The sequence below is a fragment of the Palaemon carinicauda genome, chromosome 30 (assembly GCF_036898095.1).
Source record: "Palaemon carinicauda isolate YSFRI2023 chromosome 30, ASM3689809v2, whole genome shotgun sequence".
In the NCBI taxonomy this organism is placed as follows: domain Eukaryota; kingdom Metazoa; phylum Arthropoda; class Malacostraca; order Decapoda; family Palaemonidae; genus Palaemon; species Palaemon carinicauda.
The window spans coordinates 32230083-32246258 of record NC_090754.1 but is presented as its reverse complement, the minus strand read 5'-3'; the positions used below and the strand labels follow the sequence as shown (position 1 = coordinate 32246258).

The 16176-nt window shown below is 42.4% G+C and overlaps 1 long non-coding RNA gene and 1 pseudogene across 1 annotated transcript in view; one reads left to right on the top strand and one right to left on the bottom strand.

Moving 5' to 3' along the window:
* The window catches only part of LOC137622976 (uncharacterized), a 55119-nt gene extending 54052 nt beyond the window's left edge, over window positions 1-1067 (top strand). Inside the window, exon 5 of the long non-coding RNA XR_011040537.1 lies at window positions 2-1067. This is a non-coding gene — a long non-coding RNA (uncharacterized lncRNA). The remainder of the gene's footprint in view (window position 1) is intronic.
* A 1234-nt stretch (window positions 1068-2301) lies between these two features.
* LOC137623450 (uncharacterized) overlaps window positions 2302-16176 on the bottom strand; it is a 107222-nt pseudogene continuing 93347 nt past the window's right edge.

The window sequence follows — 16176 nt, the reverse complement described above, 5'->3', positions numbered from 1 at the left end:
GTTTAACTGGATGAGGATGCGGCCGGCCACCAGTTTAATGAGAAGCTGGCCAGGATTCCCGAATACATTCTTAAGGCTGAGCTATAGGCCAGAGAAAAGTTGTCAGCATCGATGTCTCTGCAGTGCTTCATGGAAATGATTATCTGGAATTTTACAGATACCTCGGTCTTTTCCTTGTTGGCAAAGACTCATCTTGCCACCTTTATAAATGACCTTTATGCTTCCTTTCAGGCCCGTGGAGCCTGTAGAAAGCATGTACTTGCCACAGCTACCATCCGCCACGAGCCGAAACGTCTCATCGATTCTAACATCTGGGGAAAAAAACTGTTTCCTTAGAAGGCGGTGAGTAGTTACGGATAAGGCTGTCACAGAGCACAAGAGCCTTCTCCAGAAATGGGGGATCTCCTTGAAGAGGAAGTTCACCTGTGGGAGAGGCCCACAACCCAAGAGATCTCGCATACAGACCTATCATCGGAAGTTGTTTGCTCCTCCCCATGCCGCCATCACTGTGCCCTAATAAGTGGTGACACAGTCCCCGGCCTTCAACCCTATGTATGAGTAAGGGTCGTCTTCCTTTCATTTTCCCAAGAAAGAAAAAGGGGGCAAGGGCCACCTGACAGAGGAGGCAAGTCCAGGGGTTGTGGACATAGAGATGGCAGAGGAGGAAGAGGTTCATGTCCTCAACACAAACAGTGAAGGATCTTCCAGAAAACAACACCTCATCTGGAACAATATGTACAAGACCTTCTGATGAGAAGTTATGCGTTGCACAAGATCTATGAGATTTCAAGGTCGTCTATCTTGCGTGGCAAAGAAGGTTTCGAGCATACCTCAAACTATTCTCATCTTGTCTCGTCTAGAGCTGTTTGTTCAGTGCGACAGGTTCCAGATGTTGACTATTTCGCAGATACGGACCTTATTACCCCTGGAGGCTTTCACCGTTTCTATAGATCTTAGACATTTATTGGTATCTTTCGATAGGTCGACGCTTCTCCCCCTACCTTGGTTTCAGCCTGGAGAGAAAGGGCTATGGATTCAGAGCTATGCCATTCGGGCTCAACATAGCTCCAAGGATTTTCACTTAGTTTACCGACGCAGTCGTACAACAACTACGGGAGAAGGGCCAAGTAGAGGCGTACCTGGACGACTGGTTAGTGTGGACTCCCTCGGGACTGGAGTGCTCGGAAGCAGCCACTCGAGTTGTACGGTTCCTTCAGTCCCTTGGATTTCAGATCAACTTAAGAGAAATCAAGATTGGCCCCAACTCGAGCAAGTGGTTGGGGATTCGTTAGAACCTTGAGTCTCACTCCCTATCTCTTCCTCCCTCCAAGAGAAAGCGAATAGCGACGTCAGTCGGGTCCCTGATCAAGTCGCGGATGATCACCAGGTGACGCCAGAAGAGGGTTCTAGGGTCTTTACAATTCACCTCGGTAACGAGCCCTGTGCAAGCAACTACGACCATGGTCCGCTGCCAAAAGTCTTCCCTCCTCCAGTAGCGTTGGGGGGGGGGCATAACCTACTCAAAAAAGTGCAAGGCCGTTGATCTCGAAATTTCAACAATTCCACGTCAATATTCTGGAGGCCATGGCAGTCCTCTTGTCCCTCAAGAAATTACACTTGAACATTCATATCCGTCTAGTCCTCGACAGCAAGGTGATAGTCCATTGCATCAACAGACAAGAGTCGAGGTATCCTTTGGTGTGAACATCCCACCTTCAGGGGGATAAAATCCTAGGCATTCAAGTGGATCTGATTGTGATGAGTCTCAACAAGATACTTCCCTGCTATGTAGCACCGAACGTGGATCTAGCACCAGTGGGCATGGACACGATGTCCATGGATGGGAATCGTTGGACGAAGATTTACCCGTTCCCACCATTCAACCTCATGAAGGTTCTTAAAAGCTTCGATCTTTCAAAGGGACCGGGGCTCTGGTGGCTCCTCTGTGGTCAAAGAGGAACTGGTTTTCCATTGTCACGGATTTTAACCCAAGTTGGTGCCGTGGCCGTATGACACAACAGACCTTTGATTCTTTGCTGGCAATATTGGGAGTCATGCTCACAAAGCAAACGACTAACTACAGACAACCTCTAACTCGCGAAAAAAAACTAGTAATAACTTTAAGGTATGTAAAAATAATATAAAATATGGGTTTTAAGATTATATCGCAAAACTAACTACAAATAAGGCTATTTCCTGAAAATAATGTAGAAATCATAATTAGTTGAGAATTACATCAAAACAAAAATAAGTAAACCCTTGTATTATGTTGAAATGAATAGAAAAAAATAAAATCAGAAGTTATGCGCAATAATCATGCTCCTGTAAATCTATGTAGGGATTGGGAGTCGAATGTATGGCACAGATGGTCACTCTTGAGGGCCTCTCGTTCTATTCTACCTCTTCCATTTCTTTTAAGAAAATATTTTGTATTTGCATTCTTATGCGGAGCTTCTTTGTGGGGTTTAGTTTTTTCATGTACGGCAACAAACTTTTGAAGAAATTCAAATCTTCATCACCAGATTCTTCCTGTTCCTTTCTTAAGATTTCCAACTTCTGCTTTTCAATTTCAATGAGGTCCTCATTTTTTCTTGGCATGTATTCAAAATTTGCTCTTCGCCGCTTCCGCTTCTTAGTCGTCGGATTTGTTCGCCAACCATTAGTCGTCGGATTTGTTTGCCAACCATCATCTTGAGATGTTGTTCCGGTGTCAGGGGAGGGAGCTGGAGAAGGGGTCCTAGAATTATGTACATGTATCACGAACGATGGCGAAACATGACTTACATTAGACTCAATGTCATCATCAACTAAAGACAGGGCATCATCCATTATCCTGTTGTTTTCTTGTTGGCTTAAGTTGGAGCTCCTAGATTCTGGCAGATAAATGTCTTCCAAAAATGACAATTGGGTGAAGTAAGGCCAAGTACCCTTAACTATTTCCGAAGCTCCGTCACCTGATTTGGGTTTCTCCAATTTCTTAAATTCTTTTCTATAATAGTCTTTTAGGTTTTTCCATTTTCTTTTAACAGAAATATCTGAAAGATACAATAAAAGTAAACCAAAGTGTAACATAGCTCTACACAAGTTTGAAAAAAAAAAAAATATAAAAAAATTGGGATCAACAATGAGCTGCTAATAGAAATGATATATTATCATAACAACCAAAATCTTTATTTTTTTTCTCCTTTTCAGGTTTCTGGCGAGTGGTTAATCTTTTCGATCTTTGGCTTTGCATTTTCGTTGCGGTAGAAGCACTATTTCAGAAGTTGTAAAGGAAACTTTCAATGCTATTTGGGAGGCTCTAAACAATAAATATTTACTCTATCCAAATAAGGAAGCTTGGCTTGCTACTGCAGAAAACTGGGAAGCATATTGAAACTTAGTGTCCCGCCAGGAGCGGTTCGACTGAATACAATTATAAAAAATTTTTCTCTATATCGCTACAAGCAATGGTAGATGCTGATGGCAAACTTATCAAAATTGATGTTGGTGGTGTTGGTAGGCAAGAGTGACTCAGGACTTTTCACATCATCTGATTTATACAAACTTTTGAAGTCTGGACAACTTAATATTCCAGACCCGTCTATGCTTCCTGATACTGATGTGAAAGTTCCCTATGTCATTTATAGCTGATGAAGGATACCCTTTGTTACCATACCTTATGAGACCATTTCCTCAAAGGAACTTGGATAACCCCAGAAGAATATATAATTACCGTCTATCAAGAACTCACAGAAGTGTAGATTGTAGCTTTGGTGTACTGACAAATAAATGGAGGATATTATCTAAATAAATTGAGACAGATGTTACCATCGCAGTATTGATTGTTAAAGCAGTATGTATATTACACAATTATATTTTAGACAAGGAGGGGGAAAACTCAGTTTTTTCACATGCACTTGGAGAGATGACACAAGGCCCCCATAGTAGAGGGGCGAAATCTGAAAAGAGGCCTCGGCATCCACCATACCATATATTGTTAGTATATGATGTCCTGCATTCAGTAAGGGTGGATGACACTTGAGATTTTTCTGGAAAGGGCCAAAATTAACCCTTTTTACCGAATACGCAATTTGAAAAAAACGACTAAAACACTGAAGACTTTTTTTATGAAAAACTCTGTAATTCGATCACTTGTATGCTATACATGATTATGATACCTCATTTTGAAGCTTAGGATAACACCTTTACAAAAAAAAAAAAAAAAAATATGAAAGATTATGTAAATTGAGGGTCCTAATTAGGTCAAAGGTCAAGTGATCACGTGATTACCAATTTTGGGGATATTCAATATTTTTTACCTCAAATATCATACTTTGCCTGCATATATTTTTATAAGGATGGTTTTAATCTTAAGAGGACGTCCTTAGGCAGTTTTTAAAAGTAAAAGGGCCTTATAACTCCTTTCTACCTAATATTTATGAGGGATCGAATTTCCACCCTTTTTGGAAAAATCCCTAAAATCGTTGAAAATCATGTTTTGAATACTTGTGATATTAATTGCTATTGTTCTATTGTAATCATTGTGTTAGAATAGTACAGTGTATAAGGGGTGTTTTCAGTTGAAAAGGGTCAAAGGTCATGTTCATCACGGATTACATAATTATCCAATATGAATAAGTTGCTTTAAAAGTCAAAATTGCTTTTCCACTGAGTTACTTGTATGCACACATAGGCAGTCATTTAAGTTCAACTACTTAACCTCTAACATATTCACTGACTAGCTAGTTTGTATCATCATCCTCTGCGCTTGTATTATTGTTACATAAGCCCGCACAAGCACTGCCCCACTCACACACAACCGCATCTCTTGCCACAGCCAGTTGTGCATGAACAGGTCACTAACTCAGTGCAAGCTTTCGGAATAGGTGCTAATGTCATTAGTTCTGGCTTTATCATTCCATCTTCAAGTATCCAACCACTGTCTGTCGCATTAGATAGCACGGGAGATGTCAAGGCTTTCTTCCAGACACGGGCTTGATAGTTAGCGCGCCTTATATGTTTGTCAAGCGCATCTTTAGTTGGTGGAAGGGCGTCAAGGGTTTTCTTTCCCTGGACAAAGATCTTTACTCTTGCTTCATTAATGAGATCGCAATCTTTTTCATAGAGCCTGCAAGCAAATCTTTCTGCACCTGATATTGCTTCTGGAGTCAGCTCCACAGACCCTAGCTGTTCCAAACTTTCAGGTTCCTGAATGAATACTTTCCACGCTGTTTTCTTTCCCTTTCCTGCAAATTGACTGACACTATCGCATCCTGTGATTGCATGAAAAGCTATAACGTTCTTTACAATTTCCTCGGGGAGTTTTATCTTGTGTACTGGAAAGTATGGCCGTTTACCCGTTTTACCTGTGTACATCCATATTTGTGCTGGAAGCCTGTCTCTGAAACCAAGTGCCAACACTAGCACATCTGTGTCTCTGCATTCCAGTACCACTCTTGCATACCTATTGATACATGCATCTTCAGCGTGAAGTATGAGACGAGTATCGGCCTCTTCTTGTGTCGATTTGAGGTGATCAATAGTCCGACTTGAGGATGACCAAACCTCTGAGACATCTTCAAAGCCTCCAGCTAAAACAAGCTCGTACTCAGATGGCAGCTCTCTCTCAGCTTTCTCAACAAGGGATCTGGATAGAAAAGCAGCTAGATCAGCTTTATTTGCAGCCAAACTCATAAAGGATTTCCAATTGGGTGGAACTTTTACAGCTTTTGAACTGAAGACACGTCTAATTGGTCTTGCTTTTCCAGCTCGTTTCTTGCGTGTACCTGATTGTATTGAATTGTCAATGTACCGATCAAACAAGACATCAATCCGTGAGTATGTTGTACCAAAGCGGTTCAAGATGTTTGTGTAGAACACTTCACCTAGGTCATCAAAGGTTTTGACATTTTCTGGCTTTCCAATAGCTTGTATTAGTGCTTGACCATCGATAAGCAGGCATGTTTTGGCTTCACTCAAGGGAAGTGTAACTGGGCTCTCTATATCCTTTGCCAGCAAGTCCTGTAGCTGAGCTCTATCTGTTGTATGAAGTTGACGATTTGTTCCAGCAAATGCCCTTGGGACTGGGGATAGTTCATGCTGTAAGATACTGACTAAGTCTACCTCTCTCCCACTTTGTGAAGCAACGAACAATCTGTGAATAAGATCACAGTCGGTTTTGACTTCCTTCTGTTTCCCACCTACTGAAGGAGCTCGAGTTTTGTACATGGAGCTGACGGCTGCAGTTTTTGTGCGGGCTATTTTTCCATAGAAGTCCTTTGACTTTTCAAGAAGTCTGGTGGCTACAAAGGATTCCAGTAGTGACATTCCGATTATTGGGGCTTTCATTATATCCCTTGTAATTTCTTCTGGAACAACGTCTTTTGTTGTCAGGCAAACTAGGTCCTCGTGATGTTCTTCACTGAAGCTAAATACACCAAATCTTTTGAATTCTTCCATTATCTTCTGAACATCATCTTCGTCTCTTTTAAGGCGAGTAGGGCCAGACTCTAGGTGACACCATTCATCATAGATATCATCATCTACATGGAGGTTAAACATTTTAAAGGTCACCTCTGCCAATCTTACGTAAAGCATCTACACTTCCTTTTTGGCAGATAATACATTTGTCGAGCGAAATGTTCTCTATGCGCTGGCGTTTAAGACTTTCTATTGCAGCAACTGGCTCCATGGTCTGAAATAATATAGTTTAGCTTCAGAAGTCACATTAGGGATGTGGGGATAAAGTAAAGATGACATATAACTTTTGCGATGCCCCCTCCCAAATTGCTGGGAAAAATAATTTTGAGTGCAAGAACCATATGGTATATTAATAGGCTGTACATCAGTAGATTTATAGCAGTCACATGATTTAAGTAAGCATGACTGACGAAAGTTTTAATCCTTTAAACAAAACATGCACACACAAACATGTTATTGATTATGAGATGGTCCCTAGGAAGCACATTTTGCAATACATTTCACTAGTTTCTAATTGCCACATGAATTAGACATGCATCACTTACATCAAGCGACCCCTACTATGCACTGTGGTTTACTATATTATGAGATCAAACTTGCCTTGCTTAATCAGTGATCGTTGAGACGGGAAAAGATGAATTTGTCACAATTGAGAGAGTGAAAGTCATCCACCATCTTAAAACAAAAGACTTCATAATGCTGCCATCTATGTGCAAACAAGACTACTAAACATTGAGCAACATGTGGTCCATAGCATTAGGCCACCAGGATTAGGCCTGACAAGATTAGGGTTGTGGTTGGGGTTAGATTTAGGGGAGAATTTCACTACATGTGGTGTATACCGTGAAATTATGTAATCCATGATGAACATGACCTTTGACCCCTTTTTTAACTGCATGTACCCTTTATTCTACATCTCTAAGACTTTATTTTTAACACAAAGCTTCTTATATAGGCCTATATAATAACAGCAATTATTATCACAACAAAGTAGTCAGAACACTATTTTCAACGATTTTAGTGATTTCCCAAAAAAGGGTCGAAATTCAATCCCTCATAAAATTTAGGTAAGAAGGAATTGAAAGACCCTTTTCCTTTTAAAAAATGCCTAAGGATGTCCTCTTAAGATTAAAACCATCTTTATAGAAATATATGCGAGCAAAGTATGATATGTGAGGTCAAGAATATTGAATACCCCCAAAATAGGTAATCACGTGACCTTTGACCTTATCAGGACCCTTAATTTCCAAATCCTTCATATTTGTTTATTTCATTGTAAAGGTGTTATCATAAGCTACAAAATGAGGTATCATAATCATGTATAGCATACAAGATGGTTAAGTTACAGTGTGTTTCCTAAAAGAGGCTTCAGCTTTTTCGTCGTTTTTTCAAATCGCGTATTCGCTAAAAAGGGTTAATTTTGGCCCTTTTTGGAAAAATCTCAAGTGTCATCCACCCTTACTGAATGCAGAACATCATATTCTAACAAAATATGGTGGATGTCGGCTTGTAACAGAAAATTATTTTGAAAAAGCAATTTTCAGGTTTCGCCCCTCTACTACCAAGCATGTGCAAGACGTCTACTAAGTGGTGCTTTAAATATCAGGAAAGCCCTATGTAATTATTTCAATGGAGTTGGAAGAGTTACATGGCAAAATGATTTAGCTTTACCAGGCAATATAATTACTTTAGATATGGCATAAAGTTCATAACAATTCATTGTCACTTTTAATTGTAAAATTATACTAGTCCATCCATCCATATACCAAGGCACTTCCCCCAATTTTGGGGGGTAGCCGACACCAACAATGGAACAAAACAAAAAGGGGACCTCTACTCTCTATGTTCCTTCAGCCTAATCAGGGACTCAACCGAGTTCAGCTGGTACTGCTAGGGTGCCACAGCCCAACCTCCCACATTTCCACCACAGATGAAGCTTCATAATGCTGACTCCCCTACTGCTGCTACCTCCGCGGTCATCTAAGGCACCGGAGGAAGCAGCAGGGCCTAAAATTATACTAGTATTGGCATATAAATATAATGTTTAAACACATACAGGAGTTTCTTTTGAAATTTCCCTACTTCACACACACACACACACACACACACACACACACACACACTCACTCTCTTCATGTAATTAAGTAGTGGTGCTTTCTAATAAACAGATTGTAATACACAAAAAGGCATATTCATCCATTTGCAGTTGATTCCCCATATCTTCCCAATGTTTTTTTAACACAAGGTTATTTTTATGTAATGGATGACGAGGATCCCATATTGCTCTCCTCTAGTTATTTTTATGTAATGGATGACGAGGATCCCATATTGCTCTCCTCTAGAACACCTCCCTAATAAATTCTTCCGTAACCATGGCTGTAAACACGACCGCCTGAAAGCGTGCAACTTCGGAACTGATAAGAAATATCCTGGTCTTGGGTGAAAACGTGCGAAGCCGCCACGGTATTTTTTAACATTTAACATAGGTTGGCGGCAACTGCAGCGGTTTGCGGTTTCCCGCTCGTCTTGTCTGGCCATGTGCATAAGATACGTTATGTTTCAATTTGGCGCGGGAACCTCTTCCTGCTCATCGCGCTTAGTCTGGCCAAGCCCCAACAAAATTCCGAAGGCTTGTGCAAAGCTGCGGCCGTTGGCTCCACCGAAGCCTATCTCTCGGTCTTTGGACAAAGTTTTGCAATTCACTTCGGACATAGACAATCCAACAGCATCTATTCGTGATCTCACTCGGCCATCTTTTTAATTGCGATGGCTTCCGGTGCTCAGGTTAGTGGCATTGTGAAGCTTTCTAGAGACGAGGGCCACATTGAATTTGTGGATAATGGTGAGGTTAATTTATACCCTGATCCCACTTTTCTAGCTAACAATCAACTGCCTTTAAACGTTGAAGTCCACGGAAAAAAAGTTCCTTACCAGGTGATCCTTCCCTGTGTCCAGTGTAGTGTTTTAAAGTGTGGAAACAGTAGGGTCGCATTTGTCGCTGAAACAGTTGAGTAAAATTTACTTACTTTATACGAAGAGCGGACCCGCCTAGTATGCCATCGGGTCATGACCCAAGGGAAGTGGCTTCCTCCTTGAACCTTTTCCAGTGTATGTCCTTTGTAGGACTGCAAGCATATACTGGTTGGAAGTCCACTTGGGTTTTCTTCGGGCATTATCTGAAGCAATTGGCGGGAAGTGTTATCAAACCCGCTGCATCGACGTAGCCCACAGTGCATCCTAGGGCACTCCTCCAGCTTATTTACAATGAGTAAACCGAGTTTTTGTTTCAGGAACACAGAAAAATGCAATTAATCATTTACTTTTCAGGTTCACTTGTCTCTCCGACATGTTATACCTTCAGTGCTATGGACTACCTGTCTAAATGTTGATTAGACTATAGTTCCATTAATTTTGTTGTACATATATGGTCTTGTCTTTATTAATGAGTTTATCTTGTCATGAGTTCCCTACGGTTCCTTATGTTTTTCTGTTCCCTAATGTTACCTTCTGTCTGGGTATGGTGGGGATGTATTATTTGGTGCAAACACATTTTCTATATGCTGGTAATGTTGTTTACTTATTATTCTCTGCACTGATACTTGTGAATAAAATTCTGTGAACTTTTACATGCCTTTAATAAGTCCTATTATTAATTTAGTGGCAATAAAGTTAGTGGGCCTCTTTATTAATATCCTTCCTGAACATGCTTGTTTTAATTATATTGATGAGTATTTGTTCCTTAATTGTCAATATAGCTTCTTCATTGTTCTGGAATAGATTTTTGAGATTGATACCTATGCTTTGACAGAGTAATCCGGTTGGCGCATTTTGGTATTGGAACCTCTCTTCAAGGCCTCCTACCAAGTTCTAGGCATTTCTCTGGTACACTTCCATCAGGACGACATGGCTTGAGCCCAAAAAAAACCGATTTTGACATAAGAAAAGGGATTTTGACGAAGAAAAATCTATTTCTGGGGAGAGACCTGTGACGGCCGGTGAAAAGGGTCCTTCTTACACTTTTATAATATACTAGAGAAAGATAAAAGCATGGAATGCAGAGGTTACAACCCTCGCGCGAACACCTTGTTGGTGTCGTGTATTTATCAAGGGCGTGTGGAAACCACTATTCACAGGCTGTCTTCCATTTAGATAATCCCTTCATCAAAGGGGAGGGCCGTGACAGGCCCTAGAGAATACAGTTGGGCTACGCCACCGACACCTACTACTCGCGCTCTCCAGGTCATCCTTCTGATTTGGACTTGTCCGCAAAGTTGATAAGTTTTTGCCCAGTGATTTTCGGAAGTGATTGTCGTTAATTCAACATGACTGACGTTGCTACTTCACCTTTACCAGTGTTAAGTACCATAGTTTGTTTTGACAGTTTATTTCAGTACCGGGCATTTGTTCCTTTTCCAGTATTGTGGATTATATTTTGGAAGCGGTTGGCCTGCCTCGGTATCGGCAGCCATCTTGGGTGTTCGCTTCGGTAGGTTTTCAAGTTATTTTTGCCCATCTGGTACTCTGTCATCTAGGTTATATCACTTACGTTTTATGACCAATTTTTTATCATTATTTTTATTGGTTTTTACTATGGTATTTATTTGCTAGCAAGTCCAATTTGGACCTACGAAGAATAGCAATTTAGTCTTTGTTATAGTTATGTCACACCTCAGGAAGGTGCTCGTTTTAGACTATATCTTTGTTTATTTGTTACGTTGTCGTTATTCTTCGTTCTTGGTTACAATTACTAAGAAAAAAGCAGTCAAATTTATTATTTTTCTTATTTTATTGTGTGATGTTAGTTATTATGTAACCTTGAGAGCGTGAGCATAGAGTGCTCGTTTTCTGTTTCTCCAGTTATGAGTTACCCCTTCTCTCGTTTTCTTTATTAAGCTCGAGTAAGAGAGGTGGATTTCCCGTTTTCCGTTTTGATACGATCACGAGTTATTCCTGCCTCCTCTTATTCTCGTAGTTGATGATATTACGTTTAATGATATTCAAGTTTTATTGTTGTGGTTACTGTTAATAGAGAGACCAAGACTGAGATTGAGAGACAGAGACAGACGGAGAGAGATCAGTTCAGAGAAACTAGAATAGAAAATGCCAAAGTGAACTAGAGATAAAGACTAAAATGGGTTAGAGATAGTGCTAGATGAACTTGAGAGAGATGACCAAGCCAGTTTATAAACTAACTAGAATGGGTGTGTACAAACGAGAGAAACTAGAATGGTGAGTTTGCCCGGTCTACTAAAGAAAAGAGATAAGCCAGTTTAGAGAGATTAATGAACTAGAATAGTGGGTGAGCCAGGTGACATCGAGAAAAAGACTAGAATGGGTTAGAGAGTGCTACATAAACTAGAGATAGAAAAAAGTCAGTTTAGAGAGAGAAACTAGAATTGTGAGTGCCAGGTGAACTAGAGACAAAAAAGAATTAACTAGTGTAAGAAACAATTCTAGATGAACTAGAATGAGAGATAAGCCAGTTTAGATATACATGAACTAGAATAGTGAGAGCCAGGTGATCTAGAGAAAAACAATAGACCAGAATGGATAGATAGTGCCAGATGAACTACAGAGAGAAATAAGCCAGTTTAGAGACAAGAACTTAAGGGTGTGAAAAAGAGAGAAACTAGAATAGTGAGTTTGCTAGGTGTACTAAAGAAAGGGATTCAACTAAAATGGGTACGAGATAGTGCCAGATGAGAGAGAAATTAGCCAGTTTAGGGACGAATTAGAATGGGTGTGAACGAGAGAGAGAGATAAGCCACTTTAGATACAAGAACTAGAATAGTGAGAGTGTTAGGTAAGGTAATACATTGTGCTAGATGAACTAGCATGAGAGAGAAGCCAGTTCAGAGAGATAGGTGAACTAGAAGTGAGCAAGCCAGGTGACCTAGAGAAAAAGAATACACTAGAATGGGGTAGTGATAGTACCAGATAAACTAGCGAGAGAAAAATAAGCCAGGTGTGTGTGAGAGAAAAAAAATTAACCAGTTTAGAGACAAAATAGAATAGTGAGTGTCAGGTGAACCAGACAAAAAGAATTGACTAAAGTGGTTAAGAAACAGTTACTGATGAACTAGAATGAGAAAGATAAGCCAGTTTAGAGAGAAACATGAACTTACATAGTGAGTGAGCCACGTGATCTAGAAAAAAAGAATAGACTAGAATGGGTTAGAGATGGTACCAGATAAATTAAGAGGGAATAAATTAAGAGAGAAATAAGCAAGTTCAGAGATAAGAACTAGAATAGTGAAAGTGCCAGGTATACTAGAGAAAAAGAATGAATTAGAAAAGGTAAAACATTGTGCCAGATGAACTAGAATGAGAGAGACAAGCCTGTTTAGAGACATATATGAACTAGAAAGGTGAGTGAGCCGGGTGACTTAGAGAGAGAGAGAGAGAGAGGTGTCAGTTTAGAGACAATAACTAGAATATTGAGTACCAGATGAACTAGAATGGGGGAGTATGAATGAGAGAGAGAGAGAGAGTGTGTGTGTGTGTGTGCGCGCCAGGTGAATTAGAGATGAAAAGAACCAACTAGAATGGTCAAGATGTGAGAGAGATACATGAACTAGAATAGCAAGTGCCAAGTGAACTAGAGAGGAAAATGGGTGTGTGCCACATGAACTAGAATGAGAGAGAAGTCAGTTTAAGAGACAAACTAGAATATCGAGTCCCAGCTGAACTAGAGAGATAAGAAGAATTAACTAGACCACAAGATAAACTAGAATGAGAAAGATATGACAAATTTGAAGATAATTTGTATTTTTCCTAACCATACAAACCTTAGCTATTTACATTGGGGGGAGGGGATTTACCTTTTGGCGTAGCTGAAATGACGAGCCAATAATTTTTAACGAGGGTTAATTACCCCCCCCCCGCGCTAGTTAGCGGGGGGGGGGGGGGTAGGGGAAGGGTAGCTTGCTACCCCTCTCCCCCCCCACACACACCGGTGATTTGCTTCACTTAACTTAGAGGTAGGACTTGACTTGGGGGTCAGGGATGGCGGGTACATATGTGTAAATAGCTAAGGTTTGTATGGTTAGGAAAAATACAAATTATCTTCGAATTTGTCATTTGTTCTGTAACCGAAATACAAACCACACTATTTACATTGGGTGACTTACCCCTTAGGAAGGGTGGAAAGTCCCCAGCCTTACTGACTTCGGCTTTGCCCGGGGGCTCAATCCCTCAGTGAGCAGCACTTGAGAAAAGGAGCCCCTGCACCTCACAAGTTCCTAGCATCGCTAGGAACAAGTGGCCTACATAAGCAGTGTGTGTGGAGGAAAGTGTGACTCATCCCACGAAGTTGACCTTGAGACCTTTAGATAGGAATCTAGGATAGGACGTTCCCAATACCACCTCGTCAGGGTATGGGGGACGCAACAGTATTAAGCTTAATACTAAGAGCACAAAGAAGCATGGGTTACCTGCAGAGGTCGAGGTCAACTATGCGAGGACCAGGATGCTGCTTCCCCAAGAGAGGGGAGAATGAAGAAAGAAGTAAGGGTCAGACATACTCTTTCATTCACGCAGACTAAGACCGGGTAACAACGCCTTCAACCTACTGATACTTATCCAAAAAGGAGCCTGAGGTTAGACCAGCTGTTGTGCAGCCACCACAGGGCCGATAGAAAACGTATCGAGGCTCCTGTGGGTCACGTCTTGCAGGTAGTGGGCTGTGAAGGTCGTCTGACGCTTCCAGACCCCAGCTTGAAGTACCTGCGTCACAGAGAAGTTTCTCTTGAAGGCCAGGGATGTAGCAACATCCCTGACATCGTGTGCCCTAGGGCGACGTGACGGAGGAGGGTCTGGATTCAAGGCATGGTGGACAACCCTTCGAATCCAAGCTGAGATGGTGTTCCTGGTGACCCTCCTCTTAGTCCTGCCTGTGCTCACAAACAAAGCTCGCACTTGAGGACGGACTGCAGCCGTTCTCTTCAAGTAGTACCTCAGTAGTCCAGTAGTACTGGACATAGTAGCAGCTGGTCTGGGTCGCTTGTTACAGAACGAAGACTCGCGATTCTGAAAGAGTCGAACCGAGGATCCGGCACTCCAGGATTCTGAGTCTTGGCTACAAACTCAGGGACGAACCTGAACGTTACCTCCCCCCATCCCCTTGAATGGGCGATGTTGTACGAGAGACCATGAAGTTCACTAACCCGCTTGGCCGAAGCCAAAGCGAGTAGGAAAGCCGTCTTCCAAGACAGGTGGCGATCGGAGGCCTGGCGTAATGGTTCGAAGGGAGGTCTCTTAAGAGCCCTGAGGACTCAAACCACGTTCCAAGGAGGAGGTCTCACTTCCGACTGGGGGCAGGTAAGCTCATAGCTACGTATGAGTAAAGAGAGTTCTTTGTTGGCTATCTGAGGATCCAAAGACCACTCGGTACTCACTATCTGCGAGGCCCTGCTCAGACTGTCGGTGAGCACATTCCTCTTGCCAGGAATGAAGCGAGCTGATAGTGTTATCGAGTGGATTTCGGTCCACCTCAGAATCTCTACTGCAAGATGGGATAGCTGCTGCAAAAAAGTGCCTCCCTGCTTGTTGATATAAGCCACTACCGTGGTGTTGTCGCTCATCACCACCACGTAGTGACCCGCCAGGGACCGTTGGAACTGCTGAAGAGCCAGAAAGACGGCCTTCAATTCTAGCAGGTTGATGTGTAGGCACTTTTCTGATTCTGACCAAAGGCCTGAGGCCCTCTGGTTCAGAACGGGCGCCCCCCACCCTTTTTTTGACGCGTCCAAAAACAGAGTCAATTCCGGGGGGAGGACGAGAAGACTCACTCCCTTCCGCAGGTTCTCGTCGACCAGCCACCACCGCAAGTCCGTCTGTTCCAAAGACCCTATCGGGATCAGAATGTCCGGAGAATCGGATCCTTGATTCCACCGGGACTTGAGCCGCCACTGTAGGGATCTCATCCTGAGGCGGCTGTTTGGAACCAGACGAGCCAGGGAGGAAAGGCGACCTAAGAGACGCAACCACGACTGGGCGGGGAGCTCTTTTCGCCTGAGGAAGGGTTCCGCCACCCTCCTCAGCCTTGCTATCCGGTCGTCTGATGGAAAGGCTTTGTGAAGATTGGTGTCTATCAGCATGCCTAGATAAACCAGTCGTTGGGACGGTTGCAGAGAGGACTTCTCGAGGTTTACCACGATCCCCAGATCCTGGCAAAGATCCAGAAGCCTGTCCCGGTGCCGAAGAAGGGTCGACTCCGAGTCTGCTAGGATCAGCCAATCGTCCAGATAACGAAGGAGACGAATGCCGTTCCTGTGTGCCCAAGATGAAATCAGGGTGAAAACTCTGGTGAACACCTGAGGAGCTGTGGAGAGACCGAAACACAGCACCTTGAACTGGTAGATCTTGTCGTCTAGGCAGAATCTCGGGTACTTCCTGGAAGACGGATGGATTGGGATCTGGAAGTACGTGTCCTTTAGATCCAGTGTGCACTTGAAGTCTTGTGGTCTCACCGCAAGTTTGACTTTGTCTGCTGTCTCCATGCTGAACCGGGTTTGCTTGACAAACCCGTTCAGAGCCGAGAGGTCGATGACAGGTTTCCAGCCTCCAGACGCCTTCTTTACAAGAAAGAATAGACTGAAGAAGCCTGGGGAGCCATCGACGACTACTTCCTGGAGAGCACCCTTCTCTAGCATGGTCTCGACTTCTGCCCGAAAGGCCAGCCCCTTTGCCGATCCCGTGGCATAGGAGCTTAAC